Source organism: Loxodonta africana, chromosome 1 (assembly GCF_030014295.1).
Source record: "Loxodonta africana isolate mLoxAfr1 chromosome 1, mLoxAfr1.hap2, whole genome shotgun sequence".
Classification (NCBI taxonomy): domain Eukaryota; kingdom Metazoa; phylum Chordata; class Mammalia; order Proboscidea; family Elephantidae; genus Loxodonta; species Loxodonta africana.
Genome location: NC_087342.1, coordinates 1,460,954 through 1,482,789, shown reverse-complemented (window position 1 = coordinate 1,482,789; position 21,836 = coordinate 1,460,954). Strand labels below are relative to the sequence as shown.

Here is a 21,836-nt window from a genome sequence, read left to right as displayed (position 1 = left end):
TGTGGAATTTATAGTGTATGTTGTCGTGGTCGTTGTTAGGTGCCATCAAGTCATGTCTGACTCATAACCACCCTACGTACAACAGAACGAAACACTGCCCAGTCCTGCACCATCCTCACAATCATTGTTATGCTTGAGCCCATTGTAGCAGCCACTTTGTCAATCCATCTCATTGAGGGTCTTCCTCTTTTTCCCTGACCCTCTAGCTCACCAAGCATGATGTCCTTCTCCAGGGACTGATCCCTCCTGATAACATGTCCAAAGTATAGGAGATGAAGTCTCACCATCCTTGCTTCTAAGGAGCATTCTGGTTGTACTTCTTCTGAGACAGATTTGTTCATTCTTTTAGCAGTCGATGGTATTTGCAATATTCTTCACCAACACCACAATTCAAAGACGTCAATTCTTCTTTGATCTTCGCCAGTCATATTTTGAGTGCCTTCTAACCTGGTTGGCTCATCTTCCAGCACTATATCAGTGTCCTGCTGCTATTCATAAGGTTTTCACTGGCTAATTCTTTTCAGAAGTAGACTGCAGGTCCTTCTTCCTAGTCTGTCTTAGTCCTCAAGCTCAGGTGAAACCTGTCCACCATGAGTGACCCCGTTGGTATTTGAATACCAGTGGCATAGCTTCCAGCATCATAGCAACACACAAGCCCCAATGGTACAATGAACTGACAGATGTGAGGGGGCTATAGCGTATATCAACATAAAAATGAATCAATTTCTCCAAAAACTAGAATTTCAGAAATTCATCTGAAATTCGGTCGGATGGCATATTCTTCAGCCTCTTACTCAAGGTTCTACAATGAGTGTCTGTAACACATTGTCCTCATCCTGGGACGCTCTTCTCTCACCCTGTGCCCATCCACAGTGTCCTCATCCTGGGACACCCTTCTCTCACCCTGTGACCCATCCACAGAGTCCTCATCCTGGGACGCCCTTCTCTCACCCTGTGCCCCCTCCACAGTGTCCTCATCCTGGGACACCCTTCTCTCACTCTGTGCCCCATCCACAGTGTCCTCATCCTGGGGCGCCCTTCTCTCACCCTGTATCCCATCCACAGTGTCCTCATCCTGGTATGCCCTTCTCTCAACCTGTGCCCCATCCACAGTGTCCTCATCCTGGGGCGCCCTTCTCTCACACTGTGCCCCATCCACAGTGTCCTCATCCTGGGACCCCCTTCTCTCAACCCGTGCCCCACCCACAAAGTCCACATCCTGGGGTGCCTTTCTCTCACCCTGTTCCCCATCCACAGTATCCTCAGCCTGGGTTGCCCTTCCATCACCCTGTGTCCCATCCACAGAGTCCTCATCCTGGGACCCCCTTCTCTCACCCTGTGCCCCATCCACAAAGTCCTCATCCTGGGGCACCCTTCTCTCACACTGGGCCCCATCCACAGTGTCTTCATCCTGGGTCGCCCTTCCCTCACCCTGTACCACCTCCAAAGTGTTCTCATCATGGGACGCCCTTCCCTCACGCTGTGCCCCATCCACAATGTCCTCATCCTGGTATGCCCTTCTCTCACCCTGTGCCCCATCCACAGTGTCCTCATCCTGGGGAGCCCTTCTCTCACCCTTGTCCCATCCACAGAGTCCTCATCCTGGGACCCCCTTCTCTCAACCTGTGCCCCATCCACAGTGTCCTCATCCTGGTATGCCCTTCTCTCACCCTGTGTCCCATCCACAGTGTCCTCATCCTGGTATGCCCTTCTCTCAGCCTGTGCCCCATCCACAGAGTCCTCATCCTGGGACCCCCTTCTCTCAACCTGTGCCCCATCCACAGTGTCCTCATCCTGGTATGCCCTTCTCTCAACCTGTGCCCCATCCACAGTGTCCTCATCCTGGTATGCCCTTCTCTCAACCTGTGCCCCATCCACAGTGTCCTCATCCTGGTATGCCCTTCTCTCACCCTGTGCCCCATCCACAGTGTCCTCATCCTGGGGAGCCCTTCTCTCACCCTTGTCCCATCCACAGAGTCCTCATCCTGGGACCCCCTTCTCTCAACCTGTGCCCCATCCACAGTGTCCTCATCCTGGTATGCCCTTCTCTCAACCTGTGCCCCATCCACAGTGTCCTCATCCTGGTATGCCCTTCTCTCACCCTGTGTCCCATCCACAGTGTCCTCATCCTGGTATGCCCTTCTCTCACCCTGTGTCCCATCCACAGTGTCCTCATCCTGGTATGCCCTTCTCTCACCCTGTGCCCCATCCACAGTGTCCTCATCCTGGGACCCCCTTCTCTCACCCTGTGCCCCATCCACAGTGTCCTCATCCTGGGACGCCCTTCTCTCAGCCTGTGCCCCATCCACAGTGTCCTCATCCTGGGGCACCCTTCTCTCACCCTGTATCCCATCCACAGTGTCCTCATCCTGGTATGCCCTTCTCTCAACCTGTGCCCCATCCACAGTGTCCTCATCCTGGGGCGCCCTTCTCTCACACTGTGCCCCATCCACAGTGTCCTCATCCTGGGACCCCCTTCTCTCAACCCGTGCCCCACCCACAAAGTCCACATCCTGGGGTGCCTTTCTCTCACCCTGTTCCCCATCCACTGTATCCTCAGCCTGGGTTGCCCTTCCATCACCCTGTGTCCCATCCACAGAGTCCTCATCCTGGGACCCCCTTCTCTCACCCTGTGCCCCATCCACAAAGTCCTCATCCTGGGGCACCCTTCTCTCACACTGGGCCCCATCCACAGTGTCTTCATCCTGGGTCGCCCTTCCCTCACCCTGTACCACCTCCAAAGTGTTCTCATCATGGGACGCCCTTCCCTCACGCTGTGCCCCATCCACAATGTCCTCATCCTGGTATGCCCTTCTCTCACCCTGTGCCCCATCCACAGTGTCCTCATCCTGGGGAGCCCTTCTCTCACCCTTGTCCCATTCACAGAGTCCTCATCCTGGGACCCCCTTCTCTCAACCTGTGCCCCATCCACAGTGTCCTCATCCTGGTATGCCCTTCTCTCAACCTGTGCCCCATCCACAGTGTCCTCATCCTGGTATGCCCTTCTCTCACCCTGTGTCCCATCCACAGTGTCCTCATCCTGGTATGCCCTTCTCTCACCCTGTGTCCCATCCACAGTGTCCTCATCCTGGTATGCCCTTCTCTCACCCTGTGCCCCATCCACAGTGTCCTCATCCTGGGACCCCCTTCTCTCACCCTGTGCCCCATCCACAGTGTCCTCATCCTGGGGTGCCCTTCTCTCACCCTGTGTTCCATCCACAGTGTCCTCATCCTAGGGCGCCCTTCTCTCACCCCGTGCCCTATCCACAGTGTCCTCATCCTGGGGTGCCCTTCTCTCACCCTGTGTTCCATCCACAGTGTCCTCATCCTGGTATGCCCTTCTCTCACCCTGTGCCCCATCCACAGTGTCCTCATCCTGGTATGTCCTTCTCTCACCCTTGTCCCATCCACAGTGTCCTCATTCTGGGATGCCCTTCTCTTACCCTGTGCCCCACCAGTGTTTACAGCAGAGATACCTAGCCCACTTTCATGGCCTCTGTTATCTCTACTCTGAACTCCTATAGAACTTTGGGTCTTTATCCACAACCTTTCATTCACGTAGCTGATTCAGAGACTCTGTGTTAGGTGTGTTTTATGTGCCCGACACTTTGCTGGGTGGTTAAAATATAATAGTAACAGTTATACAAACAGTGCGTAAGTATATAAGATACAACAGCAAATAAGATAGAAAGCCCTGCTCAAGGGAAAGCACAGTCTTGTGGGACGAATGGATATTAGACAAATGGTTGCTGATTATTTGATCACGATTATAATAATGCTGCACAGAGAAGTCAGTGTGCCACAGGAGCTCAGATTGGGAAATCTGACTAGTTTGTGGGTGTATGGGAGGAGTGTCTGGAAAGAGCTCCTAGAAGAAATGGCTTTTCCTTAGACATAAAGGAAGATGAGGAATTGTCCCCAAGAAGACGAAGTGGGGTGGGGGATGAGGGTGGGAAGGACAAGAATCTCACAAAGCCTCACACAAACCACAAAGTCAACTTTAAGCCTTCAGTTCCTGGTTCCCATCAGTGAGTCTGCCAAAACACACATCCCCTCTAGACATAACTATAACTTAAAGTACAGAACATTCATAATCCGCACATACAGAAAAGACTCCCCAAGCTAACAGTAATTATCTCCAAGGGTTGCTATCATGGATGATATAAATTTTCTTTTTTGTACCTTTCCATATTTTCTGTCTTCTTTGTAATGAGCATATATTATTTTTATAACCTTCAAAGAGTGAATCATATTTTTAAAGAAAAAAATTCAAGGAGCCAATGCTGTCTATACTGCATGGTTGTTTTAGAATGAAAAGAGCTATCTTACGTGAATTTTCTTTTTATTGTTTCCCAACATTTCTTGCAAAAAGTTTCAAACATACAGGAAAGTTGCAAGAATTGATCAGGTAACTCTTATCTCGATGATACCCATCCTTCCAGCCATTTTTACCCAATCTTTTTATTACTTTTTAAAATAATATTTTACCGTGTTTTCAGTGAAGATTTTTACACAGCATTTTATGCTCCCATTCAATAATTTCTACTCAATTTGTTCAGCAACTTTGGTTAAATTCTTTACAATGTGCAGGCATTGTCATTTCTGTTCTGGTTGTTCCTTTCATCTTGTGTAAATTGGCTTGCATATATGCCTGGAGCAACCTAGACTTTCAAAAATATTTGTTCCTCCTCTTTTCTTCACCTGCTAATCCCCATTACTGGGCATGGTGCCTACCATACAGCTCAGAAAATATTCGTTGAATTAATCCATAATTAAAACTGCCTACTAGAATTATGGCTATTGTTTATGAGACCGCTGGCCATAGTAGGTCACACCAATAAGAAGAGGGCAAAAATCCTTACATATTGTAGGTTCAGGCAGCTCTTAATTATCCTGGCAGTGACATGGGGCGAGAAAGGCCAGCTGACCTTTTGAGATCAAACTTTTGACCTCGACTGAATTAGTCCATGGTCCTAACCCACTGAGATAATTAGACACAGACAACAGCGATATTTCAATACTTCTAAAGCAATTCAGGAAACCCTGGTGGCGTAGTGGTTAAGTGCTACGGCTGCTAACCAAAGGGTCAGCAGTTCGAACCCTCCAGGTGCTCCTGAAAACTCTATGGGGCAGTTCTACTCTGTTCTATCGGGTCGCTATGAGTCAGAATCGACTTGATAGAGCTGGGTTTTAAAGCAAGTCAGTAGGAAGGATATTGAGTCACTTATGAAAAGACTCCTAATCACAATTTTTGTTTTAAAAACTGAAATCTAATGGGATAAACTTTGTCCTTTGTGGTGTAACTATCAGATTTTTCATAGTGAGTGTGTAAAATCATTATAAAATCACAATTTTGGGAGTTCACACCCATTATAGTTCAAGATGAGTTAGTTTTGGCAAAATGCACCTTGCTGGCTTCAGAGACTGTGATCCTTCTCTGTGGAGTCAAAGGAGGGGAGCATCAGTGCCCATGGGAGTCCCAAAGCTTCCAACCGCCTTTGACCCCAAGCCAATTCTAGGCTTTCATTAAGAGTTGATGAATCTGGATAGGAAGAGTTAACGTTATAAAAATGTCTATTCTACCAAAAGCGATCTATACATTTAATGCAATTCCTATCAAAATCCCAAGGACATTCTTTAAGGAGATGGAGAAACAAATCACCAATTTCATATGGAAGGGAAAGAGGCCCCGGATAAGTAAAGCATTACTGAAAAAGAAGAACAAAGTGGGAGGCCTTTCTTTACCTGATTTTAGAACCTTTTATACCACCACAGAAGTCAAAACAGCCTGGTACTGGTACAACAACAGATACATAGACCAATGGAACAGAATTGAGAATCCAGACATAAATCCATCCACATATGAGCAGTTGATATTTGATAAAGGCCCCAAAAGAGTTAAATGGGGGAAAAGAGTCTTTTTAACAAACTGTGCTGGCATAACTGGATATCCATCTGCAAAAACACGAAACAAGACCCATACCTCACTCCATGCACAAAAACTAACTCAAAATGGATCAAAGACCTAAATATAAAATCTAAAATGATGAAGATCATGGAAGAAAAAATAGGGACAACATTAAGAGCCCTAATACATGGCATAAACAGTATACAAAACATTATAAAGAATGCAGAAGAAAAACTAGGTAACTGGGAAAAAAAAAAAAAAAAAACTGGGAGCTCCTAAAAATCAAATACCTATGCTCATCCATAGACTGGGAAAAAGTTTTTAGCTATGACATTTCTGATCAGTGCCTGATCTCTAAAATCTACATGATACTGTAAAAACTCAACTGCAAAAAGACTAATAACCCAATTAAAAATGGGCAAAAGATATGAATAGACACTTCACTAAAGAAGACATTCAGGTAGCTAACAGGTACATGAGGGAATGTTCATGATCATTAGCCATTAGAGAAATGCAGATCAAAGCTACAATGAGATTTCATCTCACTCCAACAAGGCTGGCATTAATCCAAAAAACACAAAACAATAAATGTTGGAGAGACTGTGGAGAGACTGGAACACTTCTACACTGCTGGTGGGAATGTAAAATGGTACAACCACTTTGGAAATTGATTTGGCGCTTCCTTAAAAAGCCAGAAATAGAACTACCATAGGATCCAACAATCCCACTCCTTGGAATATATCCTAGAGAAATAAGAGCCTTTACACGAACAGATATACGCACACCCATGTTTATTGCAGTACTATTTACAACAGCAAAAAGACGGAAGCAACCAAGGTGCCCATCAACAGATGAATGGATAAATAAATTATGGTATATTCACACAATGGAATACTACACATCGATAAAGAACAGTGATGAATCTGTGAAACATTTCATAACATGGAGGAACCCGGAAGGCATTATGCTGAGTGAAATTAGTCAGTTGCAAAAGGACAAATATTGTATAAGACCACTATTATAAGAACTCGACAAATAGTTTAAACTGAGAAGAAAACATTCTTTTGTGCTTACAAGAGGGGGAAGGGAGGGAGGGTGAGAGGGGGCATTCAGTAATTAGATAGTAGATAAGAACTACTTTAGGTGAAGGGAAAGACAGCACACAATACGGGGGAGGTCAGCACAATTGGACTAAACCAAAAGCAAAGAAGTTTCCTGAATAAACTGAATGCTTCGAAGGCCAGCGTAGCAGGGGCAGGGGCCTGGGGACCATGGTTTCAGGGGACATCTAAGTCAATTGGAATAATAAAATCTATTAAGAAAACATTCTGCATCCCACTTTGAAGAGTGGCGCCTGGGGTCTTAAACGCTAGCAAGCAGCCATCTAAGATGCATCAATTGGTCTCAGCCCACCTGGATCAAAGGAGAATGAAGAACACCAAGGGCACAAGGCAATTACAAGCCCAAGAGACAGAAAGGGCCAAGTGAACCAGAGACTACATCATCCTGAGACCAGAAGAACTAGATGGTACCCAGCTACAACTGATGACAGCCCTGACAGGGAACACAACAGAGAACCCCTGAGGGAGCAGGAGAGCAGTGGGATGCAGACCCCAAATTCTGATAAGACCAGACTTAATGGTCTGACTGAGACTAGAAGGACCCCAGTGGTCATGGCCCCCAGATCTTCTGTTGGCCCAGGACAGGAACCATTCCTGAAGCCAACTCTTCAAACATGAATTGGCCTGGACAGAGGGTTGGAGAGGGATGCTGGTGAGGAGTGAGCTTCTTGGATCAGGTGGACACTTGAGACTATGTTGGCATCTCCTGCCTGGAGGGGAGATGAGGGGGTAGAGGGGGTTAGAAGCTGGTGAAACGGACACGAAAAGAGAGAGTGGAGGGAGCAGCGGGCTGTCTCATTGGAGGGAGAGTAATTGGGAGTGTGTAGCAAGGTGTGTATGGGTTTTTGTGTGAGAGACTGACTTGATTTGTAAACTTTCACTTAAAGCACAATAAAAATTATTTAAAAAAAAAGTTGATGAATCATTTGACTTGATCGTGATCAAAGATTTGTAACAATTTGCAACATGGGTTGTTTCACTCTAGTTGAGGAAACTTCAGCTTACTTCTTTTCTTGGCTCCTTTTTCTGGCCTGGGAGAGCAAAAGTAAACCTCACTCTGTCTGTATGGATTTCCTCTCTGCCTCACCTGGGTGTGCTTCCCCTTAGACTAACAACTGCCCAACAGACACTCACTCTCACACAAGATGTTTCACCAAGCAGTTCACCATTTCCTACTAGTCTTTGTCTTCTGGCTTTGTGTATGGAAACATTTTATCATGATCCTGTGACCCACACACATCTCTCTTTCGCCCATGTCATCTCTTCCAGGGTAGGCAATCATAGTCAAATGCATTGGTAAGATTCTGGCACTCTCAGCTCTAGGGCTAGCTGCATTTGGAGTCTTTATTAAGTCCATATGTAGTCTTCTAGCTGAAAGAAGAGTAACCCCAAAGGACAGCTAATGCCTAAAAAGCTGTTCCTTTCAAAACAAAATACTGTGTGTGGGTGGCAGCCAATGTGTGAGCAGCATAGACTTGGTATGGAAATCCCAAAATACCGAAAGATGGTTCAATTTCCTTAACCCTAGAAAATGTTTAATTTCACCCGCTTTTTAATTCTCTTAGAGGGCACAGAAAATTTAATGTTTTGAAAGACTTCTAACTCTCGCTTTGCAAAAAATCCCATCAGAATGAAGGCTTGGGACACTTGAGACTATGTTGGCATCTCTTGCCTGGAGGGGAGATGAGAGGGTAGAGGGGGTTAGAAGCTGCCGAAATGGATACGAAAAGAGAGAGTGGAGGGAGGGAGCGGGCTATCTCATTAGGGGGTGAGCAGTTGGGAGTATGTAGCAAGGTGTATATAGGTTTTTGTGTGAGAGACTGACTTGATTTGTAAACTTTCACTTAAACCACAATAAAAATTAAAAAAAAAAAAAAATGAAGGCTTGACCTAATGGATTGGTCAAAGGTTAGAAATCTGGAAAATTGGGGTCTCATTGTAGAATCTACAACAGACTTTAGCATTTCTGAGCCTAAATTTCTCCTATATGTAAAAGAAAAAAAAGTATCCAGCCCTCCTAGAATCTCAGTGAAGTATCCAATGGCTTCAAATAAAGGACATGTTTACCAGGTCCCTTTGTCAACCACAGAATCGATGTTCAAACATATTATTTTGAACTTGTTATGTGAAATATTGAGGCTATCTGTCTTTAAACTGTTATTGCAGAAGTATTTTTGTTTCATTCCTAACCCATAGCTAGAAAATGATACAGGTCTTGCAAACTGCCCTGAAATCGTTCTAGATGACGATTACATGGTAATCAAAACCAAATTCTGTCTTGGTTATCTAGTGCTGCTATAACAGAAATACCACAAGTAGATGACTTTAACAAAGAGAAATTTATTTTCTCATATTAGAAGTCCGAATTCAGGGCGCTGGCTCACAGGGAAGGCTTGCTTTCTCTGTTGGCTCTGGAGGAAGGTCCCTGTGGATCAGGACGGCCTCTTCTCAACTGAGTTCCACAGGCAGGCCTCTCTCTGGTCCTTGGCCCTGAGGCCCCAAGGCCCAGTCTCTGCCCTGCTCTGGCAAGTGTTACAAAGCTCTTTAGCTCAGCTGATAAGTGCCCAGAGGCACCCAAATCCTCAGGGAAGCCTTCTGCTCAAAGGCACTCAGCTCTTTCGCTCTGCTCCGTGGGTTGTCTCCTGCACTGTCTCTTGCCGGTCTCCTGGTTTTGCTGCCACAGTTTTTCTCTGCTGTTGCTTCTTGCTGCCTTGCGCCATCTCCAGTGTTACAGTTCTCTGTGTCTCCTGGTTCTAGGAGGTTCTTAGCACAGGGACTCTGGGTCTAAAGGATGTGCTCCACTTCCATATCTTCTTCTTGGTGGTATCGAGGTCCAAACATGAACCAAATTCTGTCTTAGTTATCTAGTGCTGGTAACACAGAAATGCCACAAGGGGATGGCTTTAACAAACAGAAATGTATTCTCTCACAGTTTAGGAGGCTAGAAGCCTGAATTTCAGGCACAAGCTCTAGAGGAAAGCTTTCTCTCTCTGTTGGCTCTAGGGGAAGGTCCTTGTTTCTTTTCAACATCTGTTGGCCCGGTGTCCCTTGGAGATCTTCATGTGTCTTGGCATCAATTTTCCTCTGGGTCTAGGAGATTCTCATTACAGGGACCCCAGGTCCAAAGGGCATGCTCCACTCCTGGCTCTTCTTCCTTTGTGGTGCTGAGGCTCCTCTCTGCTTGTTTCTTTCTCCTTTTATCTCTTGTAAGATAAACGGTGATGCAGAACACATCCCAGGGAAACTCCCCTTACATTAGATCAGAGCTGTGACCTGAGTAATGGTGTTGCATCCCACCCTAATCCTCCCTCATTAACGTAACAAACATAACTTAATCCTTATCTACGTAACCTAATCCTGGCTCATTAACACATAGAGGTCAGGATTTATGACACATCCCAAAATGGAGCATAATTACATCAGATCACAAAATGAAGGACAACCACACAATATTGGGAATCATGGCCTAGTACCCAAGTTGACACATATTTTGGGGAGCACAACTCAATCCATGACATTCCACCCTTTGGCCCCTCAGAATTCATGTCCTCAACACATCCAAAACACATTACCCCATCATATCATTCCAAAAGTCTTAAATCGACTCCAAGTCCAACTTCTGATCTTCTAAATCAAATATTATCTGGTACTATCTCACAAGTCACTTTGTGCAGCTTTCCTCTAAGATGCACAAGTCTACGTGATTTGAAGAGAAAAGTTCTTTGGAACTGAGGGCAAGTGACAACTGCTACCTAAGAGACTGAGATATGTCCTCCCGGATTCTTTAAAGCATTTTGTGTCCTTTCATCAGCCTCCTCCATTCTCTCTAGGATCCAAAAAGACAAGTTTACAGTGAGATAAAAATTCTCCAGCTTACACATTAAAGTTTACTCAATTAACAGAGAGAGAGATTGAAATCTATGGATAAGGAAAATGGAATGACAATATCTTGGAACACCAGACCAATTGCTTTCAAGTCAACTCTGACTCGTGGCGGCCTAGTGAGTGTCAAAGTAGAATTGCAATCCATAGGATTTTCAGTGGCTGATTTTTTGGAAGTAGGCCCCCAGGCCTTTCTTCGGAGTCTCCTCTAGGTGGACTCAAACTTTCAATCCTTTGGTTATCATTCACACAACCCAGGACTGGTGATCTTGGAATAAAATCCAGACCAGTTGCCGTTGAGTTGACTCCACCTCATGGGAGCCCCATTTGTGTCAGAGTATAGCTGTGCTCTGTATCTTGGGGAAAAAAAAAAGTAAAAAAGCCATCACTAATTCAAATGAAACTAAGGTTGTCAGAACAGAAGGGAGCTGCATCTGCTACACTGATGAGGGAATTGGACCAGGAAGGCCAGGACAAAAGACTGTGATCCTTTCTACCTTTGGCCATGCTCATGAATGAATTGCATGTCCCACCCTTTCCATGAACGCAATAAGGCTAAGACTAAGCTCCTTATCTTAACAATGTACCCAAAGGGCACATGTACCCACAGTGAGTTATAGATGGGAAACTCTGGGACTCCCCATTTTCAGGGTCCTCATTTACCCATGTGTGGTCACAGAAGCAGCCATGCAGAGTTAGCTGCTATACCCTGGGCAAGTCTACTTATTGGGGCCTCCTGCCTCCCACCCAGCACCTGATCTGAGGCTTCAGCAAGTTCTTTCAACTATTTTTGCTGAAGAGACCCCACTCCACTTCTCCACAAGTGCAGTTCCTCCAACTGATGAGGTCAGTACTTCCACAGCTACCTCGCCTTTCTGAATTTTGCACAGCAGGGTTAATAGATATCAGGGGGTTTGTAACCTCATTGGTTTCTTGTGTTTTCCTGTCTTTGAATGTGAGGAAACCTGGGTCTGGATGATTATAAAGCCAATCAAACAACTGAAACCACAGTACCCAACAGGAAATTCTGCATTTCTTTCAAAACAAGTGAAAAGCAGAATAGAGTGGAACAACAAAATGTTATGGATAACTCACTACAGCTTGGATTTTCAATGGTAAATGTAATAATTGATTCTTGGCCATTGTTTTCGGGCAATTTTCAGGCAGGTAGCTACATTCCCATAGGTCCCTGAATGGTGCAAGTGGTTTGCAGTCGACTACTAACAGAAAAGTTGGAGGTCTGAACCCACACAGTGGCAGCATGGGTAGAAGGCCTGGTGATCTGCTCCTGTGAAGATTACAGGCAAGAAAACCCTGTGGAGGAGTTCTACTCTGTTACACACGGGGTTGCCACGAGTCAGGGGCTGATTTGATGGCAATGGGGGTATAATTTTTGTTAGCTTTGTCCCGAAAAGTCTGTGCACTTGCCTTTGTTTTTTTATAACTTACCAAATTCTTGTTGGTTCTGGTCACTTTGGTTGAACTTGCTGCTACTGGCAGGTGTTCACACTGTGCATATGAGAAAATACAGTGGTTTCAGACTGTGCTTGTGGAGCCCAGGGTCTAAGGAAGTGTCTCAGGAGCTCCTCTAGGACATAGGGAAGGCTGAGTGAGTTGGGAACCACACCACCCTTTATTTGTCATCCGGATATTATTTGCTTTAAACGATGGAACTCCGTGTAAAGTCTTTTTTGAAGAAAAAAGTTCTTTAATTAAAATGAGTTTGAAAATCTGAGCCCAGTAGCCAAAATAATACAGTAATAAACAATTTGCTAGATTATATTCCTCTTGGTTAAGTGCTATGTTCATGACAGAAAAGAATACCTGTGCTCATTCATTCAGTCATTCATTCAACTGATATTTGTCGATATTTGGTGCCAGGCCCTAGAAAAACTACCCTACTTTTGTACAATGCCATGATTTTACTTGAGTTCTAGTGAACAGATCTTTAACAAGGACAAAGGATACTTAATTTTTTGAGTGTTTATTCCATCTTGAAAAGCAAAAATGTCATTTTTTATGACTAAATTGTACCTGACCCAAGCCATGGTATTTTCAATTGCCTCATATTCATATGCAAGCAAGGAAACCCTGGTGGTGTAGTGGTTAAGAGCTATGGTTGCTAAGCAAAAAATCAGCTGTTTGAATCCACCAGGCACTCCTTGGAAACTCTACAGAGTGGTTCTACCCTGTCCTGTAGGGTTGCTATGAGTAGGAATTGCCTCAATGGCAATGGGTTTGGCTTTGGTTTATACGCATGCAAAAGCTGGGCAATGAAAAAGGAACCAAACCAAACCCATTGCTGTTGAGTAGACAGAAGAAAAATGGATGAATTTGAATTATGATGTTGGTATTGAATATACCATGGACTTCCAGTAGAATGAACAAATCAGTCTTGGAGGAAGTTCTCCAAAATGTCCCATAGAAGCGAGGAGGATGGTGAGACTTTGTTGGTTGCACTGGACACATCATCGGGAGGGACCAATCGCTGGAGAAGAACATCAAGCTTGATAAAGTAGAGGGTCAGAGAAAAAGAGAGTGACTCTCAATGAGATGCACCGACACAGTGGCTGCAACAATGGGCTCAAACATAGCATCCGAGAATCGTGTAGGACTGGGCAACACTCTGTTATACATAAAGTTGCTAAGAGTCGGGGCTGACTCAACGGCACCTAACGACAACAACTACATTTTCTCATTTATGCCTTTCATCAAGCCTTCAAACTGCAAGGTAAATATTATTGTCTGCTTGCTTCAGATAAGAAAAATAAACCTCAGAGAGATTAAGCAATTTCTTCATGGTCACATGCCCCATAAAGAGCCTTTCTGCTCTCTCCTGGGCCTTTCCAGCTTGTCAGCTCAGCTCTGCAATCTCAGGCAGAGACCACTGTATCTCTGAGCTCAGCTGAATCAACTCCCAAAAATGGAGATAATATTTTCTTTCCTATCTCATGACTTCAGAAAAATAAAATGAGCTAATGTGTGATAGCACCTTTAAACGTAAAACACAAACAACATTTCGCCCATGATAGGTGAGAGATTATTTTTATCAGACGTCATACCTAATTTAGTACTCTGGGCATTGCTAATCAGAAGGTGAGACTCAATCATCACATAATTATGGATGAGGAGCAAGGCACAGGGAATTTGTCAGGACACCATTTCTTTAGCTATCTGGGGTAAAAAAAACAATTCTCAGAAATTCCTAATTCTTCATGGACCAATGCATAAAATACGAGCCAATATTTTTTGTGATTAGTATCAACAGATTTAGAATTACTGTGACAAACTTGCTGAAAAAATTTCTTAAAAGCTTATTCTCAATTTCTGTGTGAATCTTGTCACAGGCTGATAAGAACCAGTCTGTGAACTGGCAGTGAACTGCAGACACATTGTGAACAGTGCTGGGTTAGGAGATTTAGAGTTGTTTGCGTTGGGGCTTTTCTAATCCTTCTGCAGAGCTGTCCTTGAACCCACAAAATGGGAGCCAAAAATAAGCACCTTAAGGAAAGAGAGAATGGTTTTTCATACTCTACACCAGGTGCTCAAGTCTAAAGAAACACAAAGTGGAACACCTGGGGTCGCCATGAGTTGGAATCGACTGGAGGGCAGTGGGTTTGGTTTCTGTAGAGCTGTAAGTGGCGTGTCGCATTTTGCCAAGAGGTGCCATCAAGTAATGGGTGTTGACTTAGATACTTTAGGTCATATACAGTAAGCATTTGGTAATCTTCACAAAGTTCACGGCCACTGAAACCAAAAGGTATATTTTTGACTTCAGGTAGTCTAGGTTGCTTTAGCAGAAGGCTATAGTCAGAAGGGTTAGAAAATATATTTTTGGAGCTTTCTAGAGTGAATAATTAGGATGGTACAAGCAACAATTCTTTGTCAGCTAAAGGCTTGATGCCTTCTCTTAGGACCTGTCCTTTCAGAAGTAAAAGAGTGTTCTCAGAGGCCACTTCCTGTCTTTCAGATAGAGATAGCAGCTTCTACCAGAGGATGGTTCCTTTCACACTACACGTACTTAGGTAGTGATAATAATAGACACTACCACTGTTGTTTGTTTATTTTTTGGTTTCTTCCCACTGCGGTATGTATCACAGAGCTTTTACTGCAATAAAACATTTCTTTGACTGTACTTCCTCCATATTACATGAAGACATATTTTACTTACTGTGGAGTTGGAACAGAATAGTCGGGGAGGTTCTTACACAGATGGACACCAGCCAGGCTGAAGTTCTGCCTGTGTGTGTCAGTACTGCCCTATTGGTTGTTTGCAGCTGGTGTCTGTTCTGACTGGTTGTGCCTGCGCCATTCCAGCTGTTCAGTGTTTGGAATACAAATTCTGAGTGTACGACCTTAACCTCTGAGAGTTCGACTGGTAAAATACAACACATCAATGGATGCAATGAGCCTTCTTCAGAACTCAGAACAGTTCCAATAGATGTGACCCTGAGAACTTGTAAAAATGCCCAAGTTCAAGGTGTAAATGGAAGGAAGCAGGCCTGGAAAGGGACTGAAACCAAGAGAGCACAAACCTAGACAAATGTATTTATAAATTGTGGCTAAATGGGATTGAGGAAATGGTCTTTCCACAGCCACCTCCTTCTGAAGTCCACTTGGGCAACGGGCATCAACAAGACCAGAATGTGTAGGCTTGTTCCGGTTAACTTTTCTACCAAATTCCAATAGGGTCCCTGGAGAGCAAGGCTGGGTGGGCAAATCCTCTCTGTGCTACATTCAAGGGGTGCCTCTTCCCCTTGTCCTCTGGGCCCAGCCTCTGTCTTCTTTCTCATACCATGCCAATGGCAAGGGAAGGTGGTACAAAAACACGCCAAAGAAAAGGAGAGTCAGCCTCCATCTCTTAAGGCCTACTGGATGGTGGTCTAAACTGCCCACCCCACACTCTCTCGAAGCAAGGTGCTCCACCACCAGGAGAAGCTTTGCACCAGGTACGTGGAGGGAAGAGAATCCCAAGAAAGAGAAAGCTGGGGAAAGCAACCACAGCCTAGTACAGTGGCTCAGTTCAAGTCCTTCTTAACATCTTCAGATCTACAACACATCTTTGGGGTTGAGGTTTTGCTTTTGTGTGGATTGGGGTGTGGAGGAGTGGTGGAGACAGGGACAGTGAAACTGGAGGCTTGGAGCTCCCCCTGGAGGCTGGTTGTATTTTACCCTGACTGCAGAAAGAACCTGGTACCAGAAGGCTAGGGGCTCATGAAACCTAAAATAAAAGAATAAGAATCTGCAGTGTTCAGTCAGCACCATCCAGGAGAGACAGAGCCACTGAATTTAGTGAAAAGAACTAGGTCCTTGAGAGAAGTGCCGGTTCACAATCCTTTAAGAACAATACTAAAAAAAAAAAAAACTGAAAACTGAAGCTGTTCGGTGACTAGTTTGGCAGCAAAATTTCACCTGAATTGATATGAGTCAAATTGTAGTCTTTATCCCAGTGTGAATAGTCTTAGGTTTTATTGCAGATATATTAATATGTTTGATTATGAGGTACGGTCTCAAACCCCACTACGGGAGTTGTAGCTTCAGTATGTGAACTGTGTTGCCTTTCTAAAATATTAAAACTCTGAAATCTGAAATATATCTGTTCCCGGTCAGGTGAGAGATTATGGACCTGTGCATAGCGCTGGATGCGGTGACGTTCTCAGTCCTGGGTAAGCCACTTACTTGCCACGTGACTTTGAACAAGGAACTTAACAGCTCTACTTCAGTTTCTTTAAGTAAAATCAGGATATCGCCAGTGTAGGCATTGAATGAGATTATGCACAATATTCAAAACAGGGCACAGAAAATCAGAAACATTCAGTAATTTTAGTGATTATTATTGTTACCTTCTTATTATTTCTTGATTACCTCACTTTTCTCTAATTCGTAATAACCAAGGAGTTATTTGATGACGTTACCAGGCCCTCTGTTATCAGGAAGGTAGAGCCTTGAATAATGAACATGAGTTTTGTGGTCACAGACATCCATGATAAATCAATAATATGGTATTGTAAATCTTACCTCAATGTCTTCAATACGTAAATAAACCAAATAGAACAAAAACTGGAGATAGCTTTGCTGCTGAAATATACCTATATATTTACTCTTGATTGTAAGCAGGCTTTACTGAAGACAATCAAAAGCATCTTGAATTTGGGTAAGTGAGGCAAAGGAATAGATCGAATGATTTTTTTGGACATGAACACTGTAACTCTCTGAGGGTCTTGGCTACAGTTTTGCAATTAGTTTACAATGTGGCTGAAATCCAATGATCTAGAATAGAATTTTCTAAAATGTTTTGCATGGAACATTAGCCCTGTGAGAGGTTCTGTGAATGAAAGGTTTTCCCAAAATTATTTAGCAAGGAGACACTTCTTTCAGGGAACATTTATTAACACCCACATAGAGGGTCCTTTGGGAAATACTATTCTAGTGTGTATCACTTCTGGCATGTTTTCCAGGCAGGCAGTTCCTGGCTATTGGGCGATGTCAAGGGTGTTAAAGCATGATTTTCTAAAGATGAAACTATTACTCTCATACAAGTATAAAATGAACACATTGCCGAAGATTTAATTCAGCACATTACTTAATAAAGGAACCGTAAGACATTAAAAGTAACTCAAAGAAGAATCTGAAAACAGACGCACATGTAGGCATCAAGCATGCTGAAACGAATTTATTAATAGGCGCAGAACTATTTAGTATCCATAAGCCAATAAAATATAATGTTTAGAGTCATCTTTTCTACATGGTGAAAAAAAATATATATATATATGGCGCAGTGCCACCACTGTGTCACCAGGGCTCCCATATATGTATAATACATATGTATATGGAAATACATATAAAATAAGGGTAATTATCCTGAATTATCCTTATTTTAAGGATAACTTCCTATTAATTCCTAATTAAGGATAATTTCCTTATTTTAAAGTCATCTGATTAGCAACCTAAATGTTCATGTAATGTAGCATATGCACAGATTCTGGGGGGTGGTTATGACATGGAAAACTGTGGGCAGTGGCCCAGTGGTTAAGAGCTCTACTGCTAATCGAAATGTTCGTAGTTCAAACCCACCAGCCACTCCATGAGAAAAAGATGTAGCGGTCTGCTTCTGTAAAGATTTACATCCTTGGAAACCCTATGGGGCAGCTCTACTCTGTCTTGCAGGGTCACTATGAGTTGAAACTGGCTTTAAGGCAATGGGTTTGGTTGTACATACATATATATATATATATATATATGTATACATGTATGTATATGGAAACCCTGGTGGCATAGTGGTTAAGTGCTATGGCTGCTAACCAAAAGGTCAGCAGTTTGAATCTGCCAGGCGCTCCTTGGAAACTCTATGGGGCAGTTCTACTCTGTCCTATAGGGTCGCTATGAGTTGGAATCAACTCGATGGCAGTGGGTTTGGTTTTTTGGTGTGTGTGTAAATATATATATATATTAAATATTTATTTATTTTATCTGTATTATCCTGGAGCCCTGGTGGCACAGTGATTGAGAGCTACTGCTAATAACCAAAAGGTTGGCAGTTTGAATCCACCAGTCACTCCTTAGAAACTCTATGGGCAGTTCTATTCTCTCCCATTGGGTCACTAGGACTCAGAATTGACTCGATGGAAATGGTTTATCCAGGTGGGCCCAATGTAATCACAAGGGTCCTTTAAAGTGAAAGAGGAAGACAGAGAAAGAGATCTCAGTCAGAGAACGATTTGCAGATGCTATGTTGCTTTGAAGATGGAGGAAGGATCCTTAAGCCAAGGACTGCAGGAGGACTCTAGAGGCTGGAAAAGGCAAGGATACCTTCCAGAAAGAACACAGATCTACTGACACCTTCATTTTAGCTCAGAGAGACTCATTTTGGATTGCTGACCTACAGAGCTACAAGATAATAAATTAGCATTGTTGTATGCCACAAAGTTTGTAGTAAGTTGTTATGGAAGCAATAGACAACTAACACAGATGGCAAGTAATCTCTTTTGCCCATTTCAAAGTCTTTCACAAATTTTCCTAATTAGGAAAAGTGCTGGACTTTGTAAAAAGTGAGTAAAACACATAGATGCTTCCTTCAATGCTTATAAATTATTATGCATGGTAGTACATTATCATGTAGACAAAGATATTTAAAATATCTATCAAGTAGGAAATGAAATAGGCAAGTATAGCAAAAGGAAATAATTTGAAATATCTGGGCAAGATTATGAAAAATCTAGGCATCTCTTCAGGGGTCAGATTTTATTGGTTTTATGTAGATTCAGTAAATACTGTGATTAACTACAAATGTCTGCTGGACAGGATTCTTTAGGAGACCTGAGCCAGTGGCTACATTTGAGGCTTTTTGCCTAGACCATTTATTCACATAGTTTCTGATCTGAATTCCATATTCTCTGCTTACAACTAGCTGGGGACTTTTATTTTAGTGCAAATCATCATATTTTAGGAGCATGTGACTTTTCTCCAAACAGAAATTAACTAGATGTGAACTCCTCAATGGCTCACCTTGCAAATAGGTAAAAAGTCGTCCCATCCATTGCTTGAGGAAGGCCTTTCTACCAGCTGGCATTAGAGAGAGAAAGTGTTTCTATACTAGAGTGTACCGGGTTGCATGTAAAGGAGTAACAGATCTATTTCCTTTTCCATCACTGAGAGGCAAAACTGGAAATGCAGTGGTTGCTGTGGCTACCAGCCACACTGAAGAGCACGAAATCCAAATTAGTAAGTTCAAAGGATGTTCTTGCAGATCTGGTGGCTAGTGCTCCCTGCTCCTTCCCCTATCCCTCGTTCTGGGAGGAGATACAGACAAGCTTCAGGAGAACGCTGAAGAGAGTGCTTTAGAATGGAAAACAGAAAGCAGAGTAGACATTTAGTAAGAGTATGTGCGTTGGGGTGGGAGGGTACTGGACAGGCTACCCTGCAAAGTTTGTGAAGATGAAGAGCAGTGGATAAAGTAGTACCACAACTTGGTTGAATTTTGCTGAGTGCAGAACTATAAGGCTATATGGAAACAGGGCAGCTAGCCTTGAAGAGGGCAAAGAGCTTCCACTTGTCACCCTCAATTTCCCTTCAGGGTTGACACTTAGTAGAGCTTTGTAAATTCCTTGTGTCTCCAGAGAGCTTATGAGATTAATAGGTGGTGCACGTTTATTTGACAGATCTAAGAGGTCACCTGGTCAATCAGGGGGCAAACAGTAACCAAAGAATGTTCACTGGTTTCTACCTGGGGATAGGAGGGAGAAGTGGCTACAACTTCTTGGAAGTTGAAGCCACAAAATTTCTTAGGTAGAAAATGTCTAACACAGAGCAGCCAATTTTTTTTTTTTTTTTTTATTATTAGTCAGTGTTAGGTACTGAGCCTGGGACCAGACTCTGATGAGCTCTTGAGGACCTGCAGACTGATGGTGCAGGACTGATACTGAGAAGGTGGGACATTCTCCCACATTCTCTCCAGGTAAGTTGATCCTGAGCTGGGAAGGAAGGCAAAAGAAAGAGGCATTTCTTTCTGATGCTGCATGTGTCTATCTGCTACTTTCTGATTATTTCAAGATGGAAAGGAAGAAAAGAGAGAGAGAAAGAAGCGATTGTGTGAACCAGACTGTTAGTAAGACAATAACTTTGAATTTGATGGAATGGGGTAAAACATACCTGAAACTGACTGAATTCATTCTCTGCCATCATCACAAAGGGGGCCTTGGAATCACAAAAATTATGTGATGTTGCAGAATAACTATGTTTCTGTACTCCTGAGTTAGGCAGACAAACATAACAAGGAAACATCAGACCAGTTTCAATAGCGTGGAAAAAAAAAACCCAGGAGAGAAGTCAGGAGGAGAAATACCCCAAGAGATCAGATGGAATTGAAGCCAATGCCAAGAAGTTGATGTGTAGGGAAAGTGACTCAGAGGAAAGGGTGAGTGAATTCTTCTGAAAAAGTAGCAGCAATTTACTCCTCTAAACCAAACACCTCCTGGCCGTCTTGCTGATTTCTCTGGGAAAGAATAATATGGCAGCCAAAAAACAAAATCTGGAATGTGTTGCTGGCGACTTTGAAGTCTAGGCTATGAACTGAAGCATTTGGAAGAGAAAAATGCATTGGATAAGTGAACCATTGGCTGCAGAAATGGTTTTAAAGTGTTTTAGATCATGACTTTTCATGCTAGAACATCTGAGTCTTGGCAAGGGATGAAGTGCAGCCCACGTAGAAGGGGAAAACTATGTTTGACAAGAAACTTGCTAACCTGTTCAAAGGGATTTCACCTGAAGTAAAAAGGGAGTGGAAGCCCTGGTGGTATAGTGGTTAAGAGCTACAGCTACTAACCAAAAGGTTGGCAGTTCAAATCCAACAGGGGCTCCTTGGAAACCCTATGGGGCGGTTCTACTCTGTCCTATAGAGTCGCTGTGAGTTGGAATCAACAGCAATGGGTTTGGTTTTGGGTTTTTTTTGGATAAAAGGGAGTGAGAAAAAAAAAGTGTAGACTAAGCTCTAAAACAATTCTTGTGATCAATTGATATGACCTTGGAAGAACGGTAACAAATAAAGTGTTCAGTTATTCTAACAAGAAAATATCAGGGAAGAAAATCAACATGTAAATTCATGGCCTTGACCTACGGTATATCCCAATGCATAGAAAATGGATACAAACGAATAGAACTTGACATTGTAACACAAGGTGGTCAGTGTGATTTCATGAACATCATTAAGAAGACGTCTGGAGGGATGGGGCCTATGATTGTGACGCAGTAGTGAAGTATGATAACTGAGACTGCTTCCAGCTGGTGCAACCATGCTAAGGAGCTAAGTGGAAGCTCTTTTTTACTATATGTATGTCAGCACCCAGTAATTTGGCTTCTGGGTATACATCCTAGAGAGAGTCTTACCCAGATCTATAAGGATTCATCACAGCTCTTTTTGTGGTGATAAG

The 21,836-nt window shown here is 43.4% G+C and overlaps 1 long non-coding RNA gene across 6 annotated transcripts in view; it reads left to right on the top strand.

Annotated features, from left to right (window-relative positions):
- The window catches only part of LOC111751451 (uncharacterized), a 116,528-nt gene that overhangs the window by 15,683 nt on the left and 79,009 nt on the right, over positions 1–21,836 (top strand). For all 6 annotated transcript variants that reach the window (XR_010319843.1, XR_010319788.1, XR_010319795.1 and 3 more), the window contains 2 exons: positions 16,522–16,577; positions 20,252–20,365. This is a non-coding gene — a long non-coding RNA (uncharacterized LOC111751451). The remainder of the gene's footprint in view (positions 1–16,521; positions 16,578–20,251; positions 20,366–21,836) is intronic.